Source organism: Schistocerca gregaria, chromosome X (assembly GCF_023897955.1).
Source record: "Schistocerca gregaria isolate iqSchGreg1 chromosome X, iqSchGreg1.2, whole genome shotgun sequence".
Classification (NCBI taxonomy): Eukaryota; Metazoa; Arthropoda; class Insecta; order Orthoptera; family Acrididae; genus Schistocerca; species Schistocerca gregaria.
Window position 1 is genome coordinate 336,840,430 of NC_064931.1, and position 17,975 is coordinate 336,858,404.

At 44.1% G+C, this 17,975-nt stretch overlaps 1 non-coding gene across 1 annotated transcript; it reads left to right on the top strand.

The window, feature by feature from the left end:
• The first annotated feature begins 3,008 nt into the window (after positions 1 to 3,008).
• On the top strand, positions 3,009 to 3,082 carry Trnat-cgu (transfer RNA threonine (anticodon CGU)). Its single transcript has one exon. It is a non-coding gene; the product is annotated as a tRNA-Thr (tRNA).
• Positions 3,083 to 17,975: the final 14,893 nt, after the last annotated feature.

The window sequence follows — 17,975 nt, forward strand, 5'->3', positions numbered from 1 at the left end:
TGTGACCCACTGTGCAAGACCGAAATTTTCGTCCAGGCGTATAAGTCTCAAAACACCATTGATGACTTGGTCGATGAGGACAACACTGAGAGAATACGTCGCAGAGCTCAGGCTATAAGAGTGTCTCCTCCTCACCTTGAACCACTGGTTATTACACAAACTTAGGCGAAGATTTTAATCCGCCGCCTGGGAACTCACTCTGCCTCCGGACCAGAAGGCGTTACGAACGACTACCTAAAAAATCTTCCACCCAAGCCCTTTCTGTTGCTCGCAAGCGTTTATAATAGTTGTATGAGACTGGGCTATTTTCAGGTTGCATGGGAGGTCGCGTGAATCACCACGATCCCAAAACCTGACAAAGACCTTAGTCTACCTACAAACTACCCTCCTATCAGCCTACTTTCCGCCTTGTCGAAGTTCCTGGAACGCCTCAATTTGCGGCACATGAAACCATTTATCCACGATCAGGACATCATTACGCCAGATCAGTTTGCGTTCCAGCCTTCGCTTTCAGCTGAAATTCAACTACAGCGAGTCACAGAGTACATCGCCTATAATATGAATGTCTAATTATACAGCTGCCATATGTTCACACATAGGAAAGGCTGATGACAGTGAGTGGACTGGTAAGCTTTTATCAAACTGCAAGACTTGCACATCTTGCCTGACTATTGACTATGTATAATTGGGAGCTTCCTCCAACACCGGCAGACAGTGGTTCACATCGATGGGCAATGCTCCAGCGTTAGACGCCTACAGGAAGGTCTCCCACCCATCCAATCTTCGGCCACTACAAGTCAATCGAAACAGATGACTCCGCCTTATCTTGGGAGCTCCAAGATGGGCCCGGATTTCCGACTTTCACGCCGAACTGAACATCCCACGCATCTCCGATCACACACACATGCAACGCAGAAACTCTTTCATAAGATCGATGAAGTCAGGCCCACTACCCGGCACCTAAAATATACTGGCTCTATCGCTCCACAACGGTGGCACCGAGTGCGGGTCCTTCGTGCAATCACTGATGTCCTCCAGTAATTCGATCCAACAAAAGTCAACACATTCCGTAGGGCCACGGGCTATGAGCCCTTCCCCTGCTTACGTCTGAATAAAGCTTGAATAAATCCCTGTACCCAGACATCCCAGAAGTCCAACCTTATTGCAAGGTAGTACTTTGACTCACCTCACGTACACACACACACACACACACACACACACACACACACACACACACACAAAGACACACAAAGAAAGTTCTACGAATGATTAGAGGACAAAGTGCGCGAAATATGTCACGTTCGTGAAGTATGTTCCGTTACTCTAGTTTCCCTGCTTGCTGACGGCGTTTGCGGGTAACGTGTGTTATTAGCAAGCTCTTTTCTGTGGATATATTATGCACGAGTTTAGTGAGTATTTCTTTCTTGCGAGTAACTGCAGCATACCACTATTTCGAAAAAAAACAACACAGTATGAATTCAGTGATCAATTTATCAGGCAGAGTTTTGGAACATGCTGTTAGGATGAAAGTGAAGGAACTTGGTGCGCCCGGACCCGATCTAAACATCATTCAAGAACAAGAACAGTGTAAATACAGGCAAGGGTATACACGAAATTTTAGCACAGCATTGTACAATCCAGCTGAATGGTTGTGAATTGAGAAAAATGCATTTTGCTGTTTCCCCTCTCTTGTGACAAATAGTAATGATAGCGCCAGACTGAGAGTCGTGTCACAGACTTAAAAATTTTACGCAGAGGTGAAAAAACACAATTACAGTGAAACACATGTACATAGTTTTATCTAATTGTCAGTGCTAGGGAAACTGGACATTATGTACCAATTACATAGTTCTTACCGATTTAATATAAGTGCATATAATGAAAATGTAAAAAAAAACCGGTATCTGTTGAGTAAACTGATGACAGCATTAAAGTTTGCAGAAAATTCGTGCTTGCCTTAAGGGACATGGAAAAACAAAAAATTCGAAAACTCCAGGAATTTTTCAAGATCTAGTTGATCTGATGTCAGACCTGGATGGCGTCTGAAAAATTAGAAAACCGGTTTTAGGCCTGTCCTCAGCAATTCAAACTAAACTGCTGGAATCAATTTATGAGGTATGCCTTAATCTTATCAGAACTGAAATGTCGAAGAAAAATTTCCACGCAATCGAAGTTTCGGAAACCACTGACTACAAATTTGTCGCCACTGATCGTAATAATTCGGTAGGACTTATTGGGGAAAATAAATGAAACAATTATTTCCTCTGTACGAACAAAAAGTCACACTAGAGACGATGTAACAACATTATATATATATATATAAACTGTTGTTACATCGTCTTTAGTGTGACTTTTTGTTCGTACAGAGGAAATAATTCTTTCATTTATTTTCCCCAATAAGTCATAGCGAATTATTCTTTCGGACATGACCGAAAGAACAGATACATCTGTGACCAAGCAGCTCGTTAGAAAGAAATTACAATGAAATGAACACCCTTAGCTCCTTACAGGTGTTGACATACGTCAACGAGGACAGATGAAAATCTGCGCCCCGACTGGGACTCGAACCCGGGATCTCCTGCTTACATGGCAGACGCTCTATCTATCTGAGCCACCGAGGACACAGAGGAGAGCGCTACTGCATGGATTTATACCTGGCATGCCTCCTGCGAAACCCACGTTGTCAACGTATTGTCCCGCACTACATTCGTAGTGCCCCCGCCCATTATACTAAGATGGTATCTGTTCTTTCGGACATGTCTGAAAGTACATATACCATCTTAGTATATACGTATATAGTTAAGGCTCACCGGCCACTTGACCATCTTCTTCTTCTGTGCGAATGCAGAAACAGTGCCCAAACTCTTACGGGAATCGGCAACGCGCCGCGAGTAATGAGTATAATGGGCGGGGGCACTACGAATGTAATGCGAGACAATACGTTGAGAATGTGGGTTTCGCGGGAGGCGTGCCAGAGATAAATCCCTGCAGTGGCGCTATCCTCAGTGTCCTCGGTGGCTCAGATGGATAGAGCGTCTGCCACGTAAGCAGGAGATCCCGGGTTCGAGTCCCGGTCGGGGCACAAATTTCATGTGTCCCGGTTGACGTATGTCAACGCCTGCAAGCAGCTAAGGGTGTTCATTTCATTGCACTAACAACTGTTGTTCTTTGCGAAATAGAGAAAATGAACGTAAATGAAACACCTGAAAAACTGATAGCTCATTGTTACGACAGTGCTCCTGTTATGAGTGGAGTTAAAATGAGCATTAAAGAGGTGTTACTGTTATCCACATCAGTTAAAGTTAATTGTTGAACATTGTGTGACAGGCACTAAGCAAGGGCGGACCTCCTTCACCAACAAGGAAGGAATTTCAAACTCTTCCCCCAGTCATTTGAATGCACAGTCGTTCTTCACGAGACAGTGAAGAATTGTATTGATACCTGTCCTCAGTCTGTCAGATGGAATCTCAGATCACGGAGCGCAATCACTATATAAAAATACCAAAAGGAAATTGTTGAGTGCACGGGGAAAATGATTGATGATGATATTAATGATAACAGGACGATAAACAAGGCTATGGGAGTGAAGGGTTTACTGCAAGGCGAATATTTTTTCTTATGGTCACATTTATTTTAATAAAGTCGTGCCTCATTGTGACATGCTGTTCAATCAACTACAACAAAGGAATAGTGATGCAGTTAAAAATGTTGAATATGTATCTCACATTGTAGCTTCTATCAGGTATGTTACGGCCTCACTTGACACAGACGATTACAGGGAACGGGAAGAACCAACTGCAAAACGAGGACGTTTCACTGAATAAAGAATGGTGTATGCACTAAACGTCTGCAGCCACATCACGACTCAAATCAGTGACCGATACAGTTTTAATAATCACTTGTGAGATACACAACTGTTTGAACCGTCGCTGTTTTCAAAACATAAACCAGTTTTCCCAGAAAAATAACAGAAAGTAGCTGTTAATTTGTTTAAATTACAGTCTTCAGACTTACGTCGTGAAGTGAATGTTACACAACTAAAAGGATTTTATGAAAGCGTCAGGTGCATTCACCTTGTTGAACTTTCTTTATGAAAACAATTTGGCAGAAACTTTTCCTGACAGTGTCAAACTTCTGCAGATAATATTAACTTTATCAATGACGACAGGTGAGGCAGAATGCTGTTTCTCTACATTAAAGCGAGTGAAAACATGCGTAATACAATGAATGAGGACAGATTCTGTGCATTTGCGATGTGTTTACTTGAAAAAGGCTATTGAATCAGCCAAATTTCAATGAAATTAGTCATAGACCATTTTGCAGTGCGGATGGGGAGACGAACCGATTTCAGTTATAAACAAATAATTTAAGGTAAGCAAAAGTGCGTTAATTAGAAGCAGTTCCTTTGCTATAACTACCAGTTTAGCTTACGAAATTAAGTGCATAAAAAGGGAAGCGACATGTTTAGGCCGGCCGGAGTGGCCTTGCGGTTCTAGGCGCTGCAGTCTGGAACCGAGCAACCGCTACGGTCGCAGGTTCGAATCCTGGCTCGGGCATGGATATGTGTGATGTCCTTAGGTTAGTTACGTTTAATTAGTTCTAAGTTCTAGGCGACTGATGACCTCAGAAGTTAAGTCGCATAGTGCTCAGAGCCATCTGAACCATTTTTGACATGTTTAGCCACAGACGTCCTATTTTACAAAACGCGTCGTCTTAGTAGGATTTTTGGTGCTAAACTGTTACATTTTCCTACACTACAGCACAAGAAACCTTCTGAAAATGCGTTTTGGAGAGATCTTAAAATACACATTTTCCTAATATACCAGTAAATACGACAAATATGCTATTTAATTAACATGGCAGTTGTTCGGGTTGCTCATGTCAGCCAATCACAATTCGTGACGTCATGGAAACTTCACTCATAAACGCCTCGGTTTGAGCGTACAATACATTAAACGTCTCAAGTTTAGAAATGAAAACAACAAAAAAAATTAAGCATGCAGTGAAGCTAACATACAGAGCATTAAAGATTTCTCCAAAACGCATCTTTTAGTACGATTTGTTGTGGTAAACTGTTGGGAAATATGACGTCAGAGGATAAATAAGCTACTTATAGTGAGTTTATCGTGGAGTTAGCTTTTGATGCTATGTAATAGCTGATTAAGAAACGGAAAAAAGATACATAATGTAAACGTTTGGCTAGAAGGTAATATTGCCCCCCCCCCCCCCCCCCTCCAGATATCTTGGTTGTGATGACAGACTGATCTGTAGCAGAGCCCGAGATCTGGGTTAGTCCCGATCGATAAATGATGTTGCGAGCCTTTCCCAACATCGAAACACGATCCGCAACTGATGATTACAGTCCTTAAATGGAGGGTTGGCAAAATAAAACTGACCTGAAAAATACTTCATGCACGTTAAGGTTGACAACCCAACTAACATCATCTCCCTCGGGTGCGGGAGATGTAAGTTAGGCCGCCTATCTTAAGGTGGCTGAAATTCATGGTCAGATGTCAATGTACATAGCTTCATACCTGTACGCATTATCGTTGAGTATGTCAATGATAAGTTTCAATTCTCTGTGTCAGGAAAATCGGCTATCAGAGTTCGTTATTGTTCTTGGTGTTGTTACTAGGCTTGGTAGGGTACATAAGGGGCCTAAACAGCGGCAGATATTGAGTGATCATTATGGAGGGCACGAAGATGTCACGTCTGAGACAGCGTTATCAACATCTAACAGAGTTTAAAAGGGGCCTCATTGTGGGCAGCCATTCGCCTGGTTCACCGAATCGTGAAATATCCATATTTGTGGGGTTTTCGGGTGAGAAAGTTACCCGATGATGGACTGCTTGGGAACGTGAGGGTCGGCATACCCGTTGACTAGGTTTTGATCGACCACGCCTGACCACCACAAAGGAGGATTGTCGTACTTTGGACTAAGCACTTCTTAACACTTTCCCATCCTCGCCTGCCATACGAGGACGAGTACTGGCCTCTCTGAAAAATTCTGTGTCGTCCCACACCATTAGTCGGAAACTAGGAACAGCTGGATAGGGAATTACCGTCCCGAGCTTAGGCTGCCGTTAACATCAAAACACAGTCGGGTACATGTGGAGGGGTGCCATGACTGGAGAGCACGGACTGCGATGAATGCAGTTCTGCACAACCTCGGATGAGCATCATCGACGAGTATGGCGGCGACGGGGGAAGAGGTACTCTTCTTTCCATTTTTATGGGAGGCACAACTATGATAATCCTAGCGTCTTGGTGAGGCCAGGTTCAAAAAAATGGTTCAAATGGCTCTGAGCACTATGGGACTCAACTGCTGTGGTTATTAGTCCCCTAGAACTTAGAACTACTTAAACCTAACTAACCTAAGGACATCACACACATCCATGCCCGAGGCAGGATTCGAACCTGCGACCGTAGCAATCGCACGGTTCCGGACTGCGCGCCTAGGGTGAGGCCAGGTATCGGGTGTGACTTCACGTCACGACTGGTGGCGACTGAGGAAACTCTGGCAGCACAACAGTACGTCACTGATAGCCTGCGCCCTCACGCGTTACCTCTCATGCGACAAAATCGTGGCGCCATTTTTCAACAGGACTATGCTCGTTCACACATAGCACGTGTCTCTACGAACAGTCTACGTGATACTGAAGTACTCCCGCGCCCAGTAAGTCCCCAGATCTGTCCACGACAGAACGTGTGTTTGACTAGACATCAGGTTAGTGCCAGTGTTAATATCCGGGGCAGTTTAATTTTGGCCGCCCTCTATATTAATGGAACTGGTTAACTGAAACTAAACGTTTCGTTCGAGGTAGGAACTGACTGTACATCAGCGGAATGTTACAGCTATGACTTTCATACACCATGGGACATACGTAACTGAAATGTTTTGTCTCAACACATTAGCTTTGCTAGGGCGAAAGATTACAAAGATTCTAGAATGAAATTTTCACTCTACAGCGGAGTGTGCGCTGATATGAAACTTCCTGGCAGATTAAAACTGTGTGCCGGACCGAGACTCGAACTCGGGACCTTTGCCTGCCAGGAAGTTTCATATCAGCGCACACTCCACTGTAGAGTGAAAATTTCATTCTAGAAACATCCCCCAGGCTGTGGCTAAGCCATGTCTCCGCAATATCCTTTCTTTCAGGAGTGCTAGTTCTGCGAGGTTCGCAGGAGAGCTTCTGTAAAGTTTGGAAGGTAGGAGACGAGGTACTGGCAGAAGTAAAGCTGTGAGGAGGGGGCGTGAGTCGTGCTTGGGTAGCTCAGTCGGTAGAGCACTTGCCCGCGAAAGGCAAAGGTCCCGAGTTCGAGTCAGTTATAATCTGCCAGGAAGTTTCATTACGAAGATTTTTACATTGTCATACTTCCTATGTTCAAATGAATAAAACATGCATAGTGGTGTATCCTGCCTACTCGTCAAATATTGAGGTGCCTAGGAAACCTGCTTCTCGAATCGCTAGACAACAATTCAAGCAAATCATATTAAAGAGTCTTATTACGAAATGAATCAATGACAATACTCAACTTTTACAATATCAGAGGAGTGTCGCAAGTAAAGGGCGACATGCAAGTAAGAAATCTCTTCAGTATATACAATTCCTAAGTCGCTCGTCTTGAAGGGCTTAATATTGATGCTGCTGTAGAAGTGGGCGCCACCTGTCGGGAGCGGCGCTTATGTTCTCTTTGCCTCTAGGTCGCTGCAGTCGCGTTGTCGTCCTAGAGAGGGGTCGGTCAGCGTGCAATTGGGCGACATCTTCTTCACAGCCCTCTCTGCTCTAACGTTCCCGACTGGCATGCCGGCGCTTGACTTTACGCCGGAACACATAGTTCCAGTTTACTTGTAACGATAAACATGTCTAACGTAGTTGCATGATAAATATGCTGCTTGCTTCGATATTTCATTAATCTGACCATGTGCATATGTTTGTTTGCATATTGCACTCTGCGGACCAGCTGTATCCTTAGCAATACATCAGAAATACTTAAGAGATGCTGTTTTGTCAAATAATGACATTATTTGAGAACCACTGCTGTTATACTAAATCCTGATAGTACACAGCCGCGCGGGATTAGCCGTGCGGTCTGAGGCGCTGCAGTCATGGACTGTGCGGCTGGTCCCGGCGGAGGTTCGAGTCCTCCCTCGGGCATGGGTGTGTTTGTGTTTGTCCTTAGGATAATTTAGGTTAAGTAGTGTGTAAGCTTAGGGACTGATGACCTTAGCAGTTAAGTCCCATAAGGTTTCACACACGTTTGAACGTTTGACAGTACACAGCGGTATGCAGCCACAAGAGGTTTTACTCTCGACGGCGCTTCCGTGGGGTCCCTGGTCACTTGACAGGACAGAAGACCATGGTTCAGCGTCCTATCGAGCTGGAGCACATTCTCGGATTTTAAAGTAAATCGATGGTGCAATTTGCGAAGGAGCCATCCGGGCTTTATTCTTAATCGCTTTAAGGAACCACCAAAACCTTAATCTTGATGGCTCGGCAGTGATTTACATACAATCCTTGTCAATTACGAGTCCATTACCTTAACCACTGGGCCACCCCTCTCATTCCTTAACCTGATTTCCGTCACACAGAACACGTCTGGTGCGCTATCCGCCGCAATGTGCATTCATCAGTCCCAGCTCCGACCACTCTCAGTGAGTTACAGACTGCGGTTGAGCGATCATCGATCAGGATGGCTCATCAACGCTGGTGGTGTCTAATGAAGCCCATTTCATGAGTATTATCCACCGGAAGGTGAACCTGGAGGCTATTAGCATCTGGAGGACTAAATGAAATGTTTTGAGCTGTAAAATGAGGAGCTTGGTTACAAAACTATTTTGGAAAATAACGACTATTCCGTTACACTAACATTTCTTATTTTGCAAGCTGAAGGGGGAGGGGACAAAGGAAAGGAAAGGGGAGGAACGGAATTACTTATGTCAGCTCCATCGGGTCTTAATGCGGAATCAGCGGCTTCGAGTGCAAATGTGTGCCGGACTAGGATTCGATCCCGGGATCTCCTGCTTACTAGGCAGCTGCTTTAACTGCGCCACCCTTTGCGATAAACACTGTGTCCGGGTGGCGCAGTGGTTAACGCAACCGACTATTAAGTAGGAGATCCTGGGTTCGAATCCGGTCCGACACACATTTTCACTCGTCGCCGCTTATTCCGCGTAAGGTCCCGATGCAGCTAACATCAATAGTTCCGTTCCTTTCCTTTCCTTTACCTTGATCCCCCTCCGCCTTTAATTTAAATAATATGTGTTACAGCTGCGGATGTTCGAGAGAATAGACGTCACGCATTCATATAACATTTCTCAAATTCGAAGTTTGTGTGGCGACAGTATCCTTTTATGCAACTTTTTCTGTGCAACTATTAGAAAATACGTGTTTATAACGCCATATGCGGACCTCTTATTGACATAAAACATAGGCAGTGGTCTGTAATGAAACATTTTTACAGTTTGGTTTGCCTTATGGATCTAAAAACAGTTATTTCCAAAAGATATTGAGCTGTAATTTTACTTACAGTATGTTATCTCCGATTTTCACTAACATCAGGAAACGTCGTCAACCTGCATATGTTTGAAGTATTCTTTCGTTTGGCACAGCTGCTATTTTTGCCTAAGATCACGTTGGTTTGCAACGCTACACATTTCTTAGCGTAAAATACGACACTATATAGCACCACTACTGTTTGCATACTTTGCCAAACTTGTGATTGTGTTTTTGTGTGACTATTGCTGCCAATTAAATCTGTAGTTTTGGTTGGTTGGTTGATTAGGGAGAGCGGACCATACAGCGAGATCATCGGTCCCATCGTATTTGGGAAGGATGGGGAAGGAAGTCGGCCGTACTCTTTCAAAGGATCCATCCCGGCATTTGCATGAAGAGATTTAGGGAAATCACGGAAAACTTAAATCAGGAAAGCCCGACGCAGGTTTGAATCGTCGTCCTCCCGAATGCGAGTCCAGTGTGCTTACCACTGCGCCACCTCGCTCGGCGTGTAATTTTGTTTTTCACTTGATCTGTAAGAGGTGTTCAAATAGATTCCGTTTGAGGGCCTCATTACCATATATATGCAACTTGACGTGACTCCGATACGGGTATTTAAGAAACCACATGTAGGCCAGGGATAAGTGTGGCATTCGTGTCTTTCCTACGTCCGTGCGGTAAATGCGGAAACGTGAACTGCGGTGACGTTATTACCAAATGCTGCCAAAGAGGAACAACGTGCTGTTATTCTTTTCTTTTTTCTTGGACGCCGAAGGACAAACAGCCGCATACATCCGTCGGAGAATGAATACTACGACAAGATATACCGCTGCTTCACGATAGCGCACATTCCTATATATCGCAAATGTAACGTAGAAGTTACGCCAACTCACATGGATTACACTCGAGCACCCGGGCTATAGTTCTGATCTCTCGCCCTGTGATTATCACGCCTTTTCTCCCTTAAAAAGCCTTCAAGGTTCGACGATTCTTGTCGGACGAGGATGCAGAGCAAGCAGTTGCGGACTTCTTCGCGCAGCAGCACACGATGTTTAACCTGGTGCGTCGGTGGGATTATTGCCTCAGTGCTCACTGCCATTTTGCCAGATTGACACAAGGACTGGACGGGCTTCGATTGGGAACGATTGCGTCGCCCCTTAAAAAATGTTCTCTTTACGAGTGGTCTGTCATATATACATTGTGTCATTTTAATTATGTTAATAAGTATTTATTTCATATTCAGGATGCTCAGGAACAGTCTGAAAAGCTTATAAGGGTGTCGTAGGGTAGACTGCGGTGAGAAATAATTGTTAAGAAAAAAATTCGATACGTTGCGCCATTTTCGAGTTACTTAGCATTGAAGTTGGTCAACTGAATTCGTACGCGCGAAGCCTGATTGGCTAACATCAATGCTAATTATCTCGGAATCTGCGCAAGGTATCGATTATTTTTAATAGCTATTTCTCAACACGATGTGCCCTGCAACACCCTTACAAGCTTTGCAGACTGTTTCTGACCACCCTGAATAAGTGACAGGAAAGACCTGCCCGGATAGCTGTGCGTCTTAAAGCGCCGCTTCGGGAACGGAGATATGCGCCGGCCTCGCATCAAATCTTCCACACGGATTAACGAGGATCGGTGCGCTGGCCAGCATGGATGTGTTGTTTAGGCGTTCCCACATCCGACTGGTGAATACTGTGCTGGTACCCAAGTCCTTCCTCAGTTACACGATTCGCAAACATTTAGTAAAGTTCGCACACTCTCACATGGGAAACAATACACGCAGGCAGTTCGAGTGCACATATTCCGTTCATGGGGGGATACAAGGGGGGACAAGAAGAGTATCCCCTTAAATTATCGTGCTAAATCCGTTAATAACCACGCCGATCCTGCACAGATGCAGGACAAAGGCACAAGAAAAATAAAAAAAGAAGGAAGAAGGAAAAATGTGTGAGTTGAAGATCAAAATGGAGACCAGGTAGGGGTGAGGAGCCTTTTAAAATTGCTGTTGTACTTATAAGCCCGAAGGCTGGTTTGGTGCAGCTGTCCGTGCTAGTCTATCCTGTCTGCGTAACCTGCTTGATTCTCCTTCTTCATTTTTCACCAACCACACTTGTTCCCATCACCAGATAACTATCCCTTGCTTCCTCAGGATGTGTCCTTTTAATCGGTCCCTTATTTCGATTAAGTTTTGTCATGAACTTCTTTTCTCCTCATTTCGATTCACGTACCTCATTAGATATCCCATTTAGCCATTTAATATTCAGCATTCTCCTGCAACACCACATTTCAAAAGCTTCGGACTGCGCTGCCCCTCCTGCCAGAGGTTCGAGTCCTCCCCCGGGCATGGGTATGTGTGTTGTTCTTACCATAAATTAGTTTAAGTAGTGTGTAAGTCTAGGGGCTGATGAGCTCAGCAGTTTTGTCCCTTAGGAATTCACACACACATTTCAAAATCTTCCCTTCTCGTCTGAACTGTTTTTCATTCACGCTTCACTTCCACACATGGGTTCACTCCCGACATATACTTTCAGAACAGACTTACTGACACTTAAAATTTATATTCCATGTTTTCTTTTTAAAAAACATATTTCTAGCTATTGCCATTCTGCATTTTACTTACGGCCATCGTCAGTTAGTTTGCCGCTCCTATAGCAAAACTTGTCTACTACTTTCCTTGTTTTACTTTTGCTGGTATTCATCTTGCAACCTCTTTTCAAGACTCTCCCCACTCTAGTCGACTTATCTTCCAAGGCTGCTGCCATATCTGACAGAATTGCAATGTCAACCACAAATCGTGACTGAGAAAAATGTTATTTTGTCATTTTAAAAGTAGTATTGTTTCTCAATCGAAAGTGTGTTAAATTTTGTTGGCGGTAATTGCTGATACCTCATGTCGTTCAGTGGTAATAATGTCAGACAGGTTAGGAACCAGTGATTCGGTAGTTGCATAGAAACCAGGTACTAATGATGTAACCAGCGTACACGTTTCGTGTAGGGTGCCTGTGCTAACAGGCACATGGACCGTGCGCGTGTATATATACGTGCGTGCGGTGTAGTGACGTAACGCAACGTGGCGCGTGACTATTGATTCGTCGTTAAGGATAATCGTGAAATGGGCAGTGTTTGGTGCCGTGCGCGTGCGCACTATCTTCTCTTGTTCTGCGAGGCCTGCCACTTGACGGAGATACAGCATCCATCACACTCCTCGTCATCTTTCCTTCCTGCGCTCTTTCTTCGTCAACTTTGACGTTAGTCATCACTGACAACAATATGATACAGTGCCTGACAAAAAAAGCGACTCACCAAAAGAGGAGGAGGGAACGAAACTTCACGGGCTGAGAGGGCATGTAATGTTATTTTAGTGATACAAATTCGAGTCAAATTTACAAAGAACTGGGCAGTGTGAGTGCACTTTTCAGTACGACTGTGCACCCCTTCAAGTATGGATGTACGCACTGATTCGGTTGTGAAGGGTATCAGAAAGCCGTTGTCTCTACTCCTGAGGCACGCTGGCCCACAACTTTTGTAACTGGCCCTTCATATCCCGGATACTGGCACTTTGACGGAGATGACATCCGAGCAGATTCCACATATGTTATACTGGGGTCTGAAAGTACCTTCACATGATGGAGACAGTTTATAGAGGCAAGTGCTTGTATGGACGAGCATTTTCCTGTTGAAAAATGACACCACGGTACTGTCACTTGAGGGGTAACACATGAGGGTGCAGGATGTCTGTTACGTACCGATATGGTGTCAGAACTTCGTCAGTCAATACCAGACGTGATATGAAGTCATATCTGAGGGCTTCCTGCACCATGACGTCAGAACAACATTACTATGTCTCTCTAAAACATTGGATTTTTGCAGGCTGCCAGTACACTCGCTGATGATGGCTATTCAGGGCAAAGCAGCACCGCGATTCATCGCTGAACACAATGCGACGCCAATCACAGCAGACCATGCTTCCCGATCACGCAACACTAGAAACGCGGTCGTTTGTGTTGTGGCAGCCTACGCATTGGACTACAATTTCCTACTCCAGTTGCTGTTGACCTCCGACCATTGGGGTGACATAAAATGTCGAAGGGAGGGCAGACGCAGATATGAAAAGATAACGATGCGCTTGGTGGATAATACGTCAATCTTCACTTGTGGAGGTCAGATATGGTCCAGCGGAACACTGACGATGAGTATGCTTGCCCTCGCGTTTCCTCGCAGTCCACCATCGGGCCACGTCACACCTGAACGCCTCAGAAATCTGGATATTTAACGATTTGGCTAAGTGGCCAAATGGAGACCCACAATGAGCTCCCTTTCAAACTGTCAGGTACTGATAACGCTGTCTCATAAGAGTATGTGGTATCTCTGTATTCATCACAGCGATCACTCGACATCTGATGCTGTTCGCACAATGTATATACTCTACCAGGTCTGTTGACAACACTAAACACGAAAGACACAAATGCGCTTTGGTGGTCATTGTAAGTATATGTCACAGAGAATTGCAGCTCTCATCATTTCGATACCCATCGACAGTGTGTACTGGTACGGACTTACATTAACAGCAAACAGTGTGTTCTTGGTGTTTCACTTTTTTGTCAGGCAGTTTATTTAACTCAGTCAAGTGGAGTCTATGTGCCTCGAAATAATTTGGTTGCGTGAATAGACGCAGCGACCTTGCAGTTGAGAGCAGTGTGTGTTTTTAGCTCACAAAGCAAGCGCGGCAGGTGATAGCGGAAAGGAGTTTCAAGTGCTGCCGCGGCGGCTTGCTGTTAAAGTCCTTGTTCATGAGAAGGAGAAAGGAGTGAGAGCACACATAGACTAGGGTAACGGGGCATATAAGCAAAATTTTAGAGCTGAGTAAGCTAATAGCGTGCAAATTACTGCAGAAGGTACATGATAATGGTCAGAGTAGAGTTCAAGTAATTAACATTGTCGAACCCAGAGGGAGGGGGCGCAGGGGTAGAGGGTGGGACAACTCCTCCTCCTCCCCCTAGAAAAAACTGATCTTCACAAACTGAACTTGTATCCCGTACCTGCACACCGACAAACGTATCAGTTCAGTATCAGTTTCAAGAAAGACAGAACGTATAATGGACACTGATTAGGAGCAAGGGTACCCCAAGCCATTTGTCGTGAAATCTCAAAACTGTGTCGCCATTCACCATGAAACTATTACACAGCAGGTAGGCTAGGACAGTCCTGGAACAAAGGATGCTGCCACTGATGTCGACAACAGCACTTTCTCATCCTCAAGGTCATGACATTCGGTTCTCAGGCAACAGTTCTTGTCATATTTCGCTAACATCAGCATCAGCATCAGCATCAGCACTTTCTTATCATCAAGGCCAGGCCCCGCCCCACCATTTTGACACTGTTTATCATTTGTCATTTTATGCAAAACATTACACATATAACAGATACCTCCACCCTGATCCCTATCAGCACATAATTGATAGATATATTTTGAACACTAAGTTAATTACAAATGTGGCCATTGATGAATGTAACACAGAGTATTTACAACACATGGGAACCGGTTGACAGCTGGTGAATGATGATGCTGTCGTTTGTACGATATATAACTATTTTATTTACATATAGCAATTTACAGTCACTCAGTTATAGTAGGTTCCACTCGCTCTATCCCAGCGCTCAATCCGGTAATTCATCTCCTACAATAACATGCTGTGACTCTGGCAACAGTGTGTCCCTGTCCATCAGCTGTGATAGCGTTGGATCAGAAGCACCTTGGGCTGTAGATATTTAGTGTTGCCGCAGTGGTTCAGGAATACAATGTTTCAGAACATATTCATGTCCTGATCCAACGGTTGCACCACCGTTGAATCTGAGGCCTGTTAGACTGTAGATGCTTACAGCTGATGTGATAGGTCAAACAACGGTGGCTTACACAATACTCTTATATCCCCGTACAGACAGTAAATGGCAAATGGCAACACACATACAATTGACAACGCTGAATTAAAAACTGTGTATAACAGAGCAGCCTTGTAGTGATGTTATTGTGGTAATTGCTGTCATTGAAATATCAGTGTGTCCGCAGCTCGTGGTCGTGCGGTAGCGTTCTTGCTTCCCGCGCCCGGGTTCGATTCCCGGCGGGGTCAGGGATTTTCTGTGCCTCGTGATGACTGGGTGTTGTGTGATGTCCTTAGGTTAGTTAGGTTTAAGTAGTTCTAGGGGACTGATGACCATAGCTGTTAAGTCCCATAGTGGTCAGAGCCATTTGAAATATCAGTGGAAATCAGCTTACATTATGGTACGTTACAATAGTAGGTGGAGTGCCTTGCATACTGCTAAATTGTGGAGAGATGGTCGACTGCCTTATGATGGTCGTGTCATCTGTGCAAGTGTGTGCACGAAGTGTCAGGCAGCTGAAACACTAAGGCATACTGAGTAGCAATGTTGACCAGCCTCGAGCTGAAACACGAAAACTTTCTTAGAAGCAGTGCCGACCAGCCTCATCGAGAAGGGATCTCACGTTACTTTAAAAGCAGTTGTGTGTATCTTAATCTCACAGGGCCGGATTATACATTTATTACTGGAAAATATTGCAACAATTCTCTCTCCTTAGAGATATTTAACCGCTAGAAGCTGACAATTACAGCTCTGGTAGGAATTTCCTTCGACTTTGTGTATTGGCAGATCAGGGTGGGTTGGACTGTTCCATAGCATTATACATTACAAATTTAATGTTTACATAAAAGGAAACAGCGTTTCATTTTTCATCAACAAGGTTTATTTTACTCACATTCATTTTAACATATTGAAACATCACATTTCTCATGAGCAATGATCTACATGTACATCTACATTTATACTCCGCAAGCCAGCCAACGGTGTGTGGCGGAGGGCACTTTACGTGCCACTGTTATTACTTCCCTTTCCTGTTCCAGTCGCGTATGGTTCGCGGGAAGAACGACTGTCTGAAAGCCTCCGTGCGCGCTCTAATCTCTCACCTCACCATTGTTAAAATAATTTCACATTTAACTCATCAGTCACTGGCTCATATTTGTCAACACATATTTTCAAATGGTTCAAATGGCTCTGAGCACTATGGGACTTAACAGCTGTGGTCATCAGTCCCCTAGAACTTAGAACTACTTAAACCTAACTAACTTAAGGACACCACACACATCCATGCCCGAGGCAGGATTCGAACCTGCGACCGTAGCGGTCGCTCGGTTATGGACTGTGCGCCTAGAACCGCGAGACCACCGCGGCCGGCACATATTTTCAGTTGGAGTGCAGTGAGTGAGCCATACTCCTCGTCCGCAATATTATAAACATCATATTCCGGTAAAAAGTCCTTAACCAACTTCACCTTCTCCCAGAAATTCATGAACACACTCGACTTTGTTGAAATTACTGCGTGTATATAATTCAGCATGGTGTCCAATGGCATACCAACAGAGTCCATACTGTGCTCCCTTAAACATTTTGCAGAACTTCCATCCACCTCAGAGTACGGCTTTGTCAGCTCCAGAATAAAATCATGAGCACCAATCACGCTACTTTGATTGTCATCCAACATCCGAAATGCTAGCTCCTTTGCGACGAATCGAATGTCTGTAGTGCAGAATACTTGGCAATCAAGGAACATATACGTGATTCTACTTGAGATTCAACGTTCAGACTAACACTGATGCTGCTGCTGTCAGCACTCAAACTAATACTGTTGTAATTTACAGCTGGAAAACTGGACACAACAAGATTCTGTGCAGGAGCGGGCCAATAGGAGTCATAGCTGAGTAAACACCTCTTGCTCCCTGTTGGATTACTAAACTGGCGGAATGCGATCCTACGATTTAGTGACATCTGCTTGGTTGGTAGTCTCTTCACAACGGGTCTTGCCACAGTTATTTATTCTCGAGATTGCAATTACAATCAGTTTATTATGATTTATTCCGTTTATTTAATATTCAATACACGCTTAATTTTCTTACTTGTTTCATCTGGATATTACCATCTTGTTTTAAAATTAATTAACTTTCTTAAACGTTATTCTAATATGAAACAGGGATCGAAATCCTCATTTTCAACACTTGGTAAATAAAAAATTATGTTGGGCGCAGATTCGAGTAACATTTTTGACAGATAATAATTTCGCCTTTGATTGTTAGAGTTACACTAAAAATTCATCATAAGTATATAATATAGGCATATCCTTAAATATTATGTGACGACTGTATTTGTAAGCTAGTCCAAATATAGCAGATGTTTGTAGAGTAAAACTAAAGTCGTATGGCGCGAATGGCTGGGAGACTCTGTAGGTTAGGTTCAGGTGCCTAACTGGGAATGTCTTTCCTATCCGCAAACACCTTTCTTTCGTGGAGTACGAAAGCAGTGTGCGTAAGTGGATCTGCTCAGAGTAGGTAACTTTAATGGGTGTGCGTGTAGTATAGTATCACGTTCGTCCTGGAGATGGTGAGAGAAGGAGGAGAGTGAAGCCCG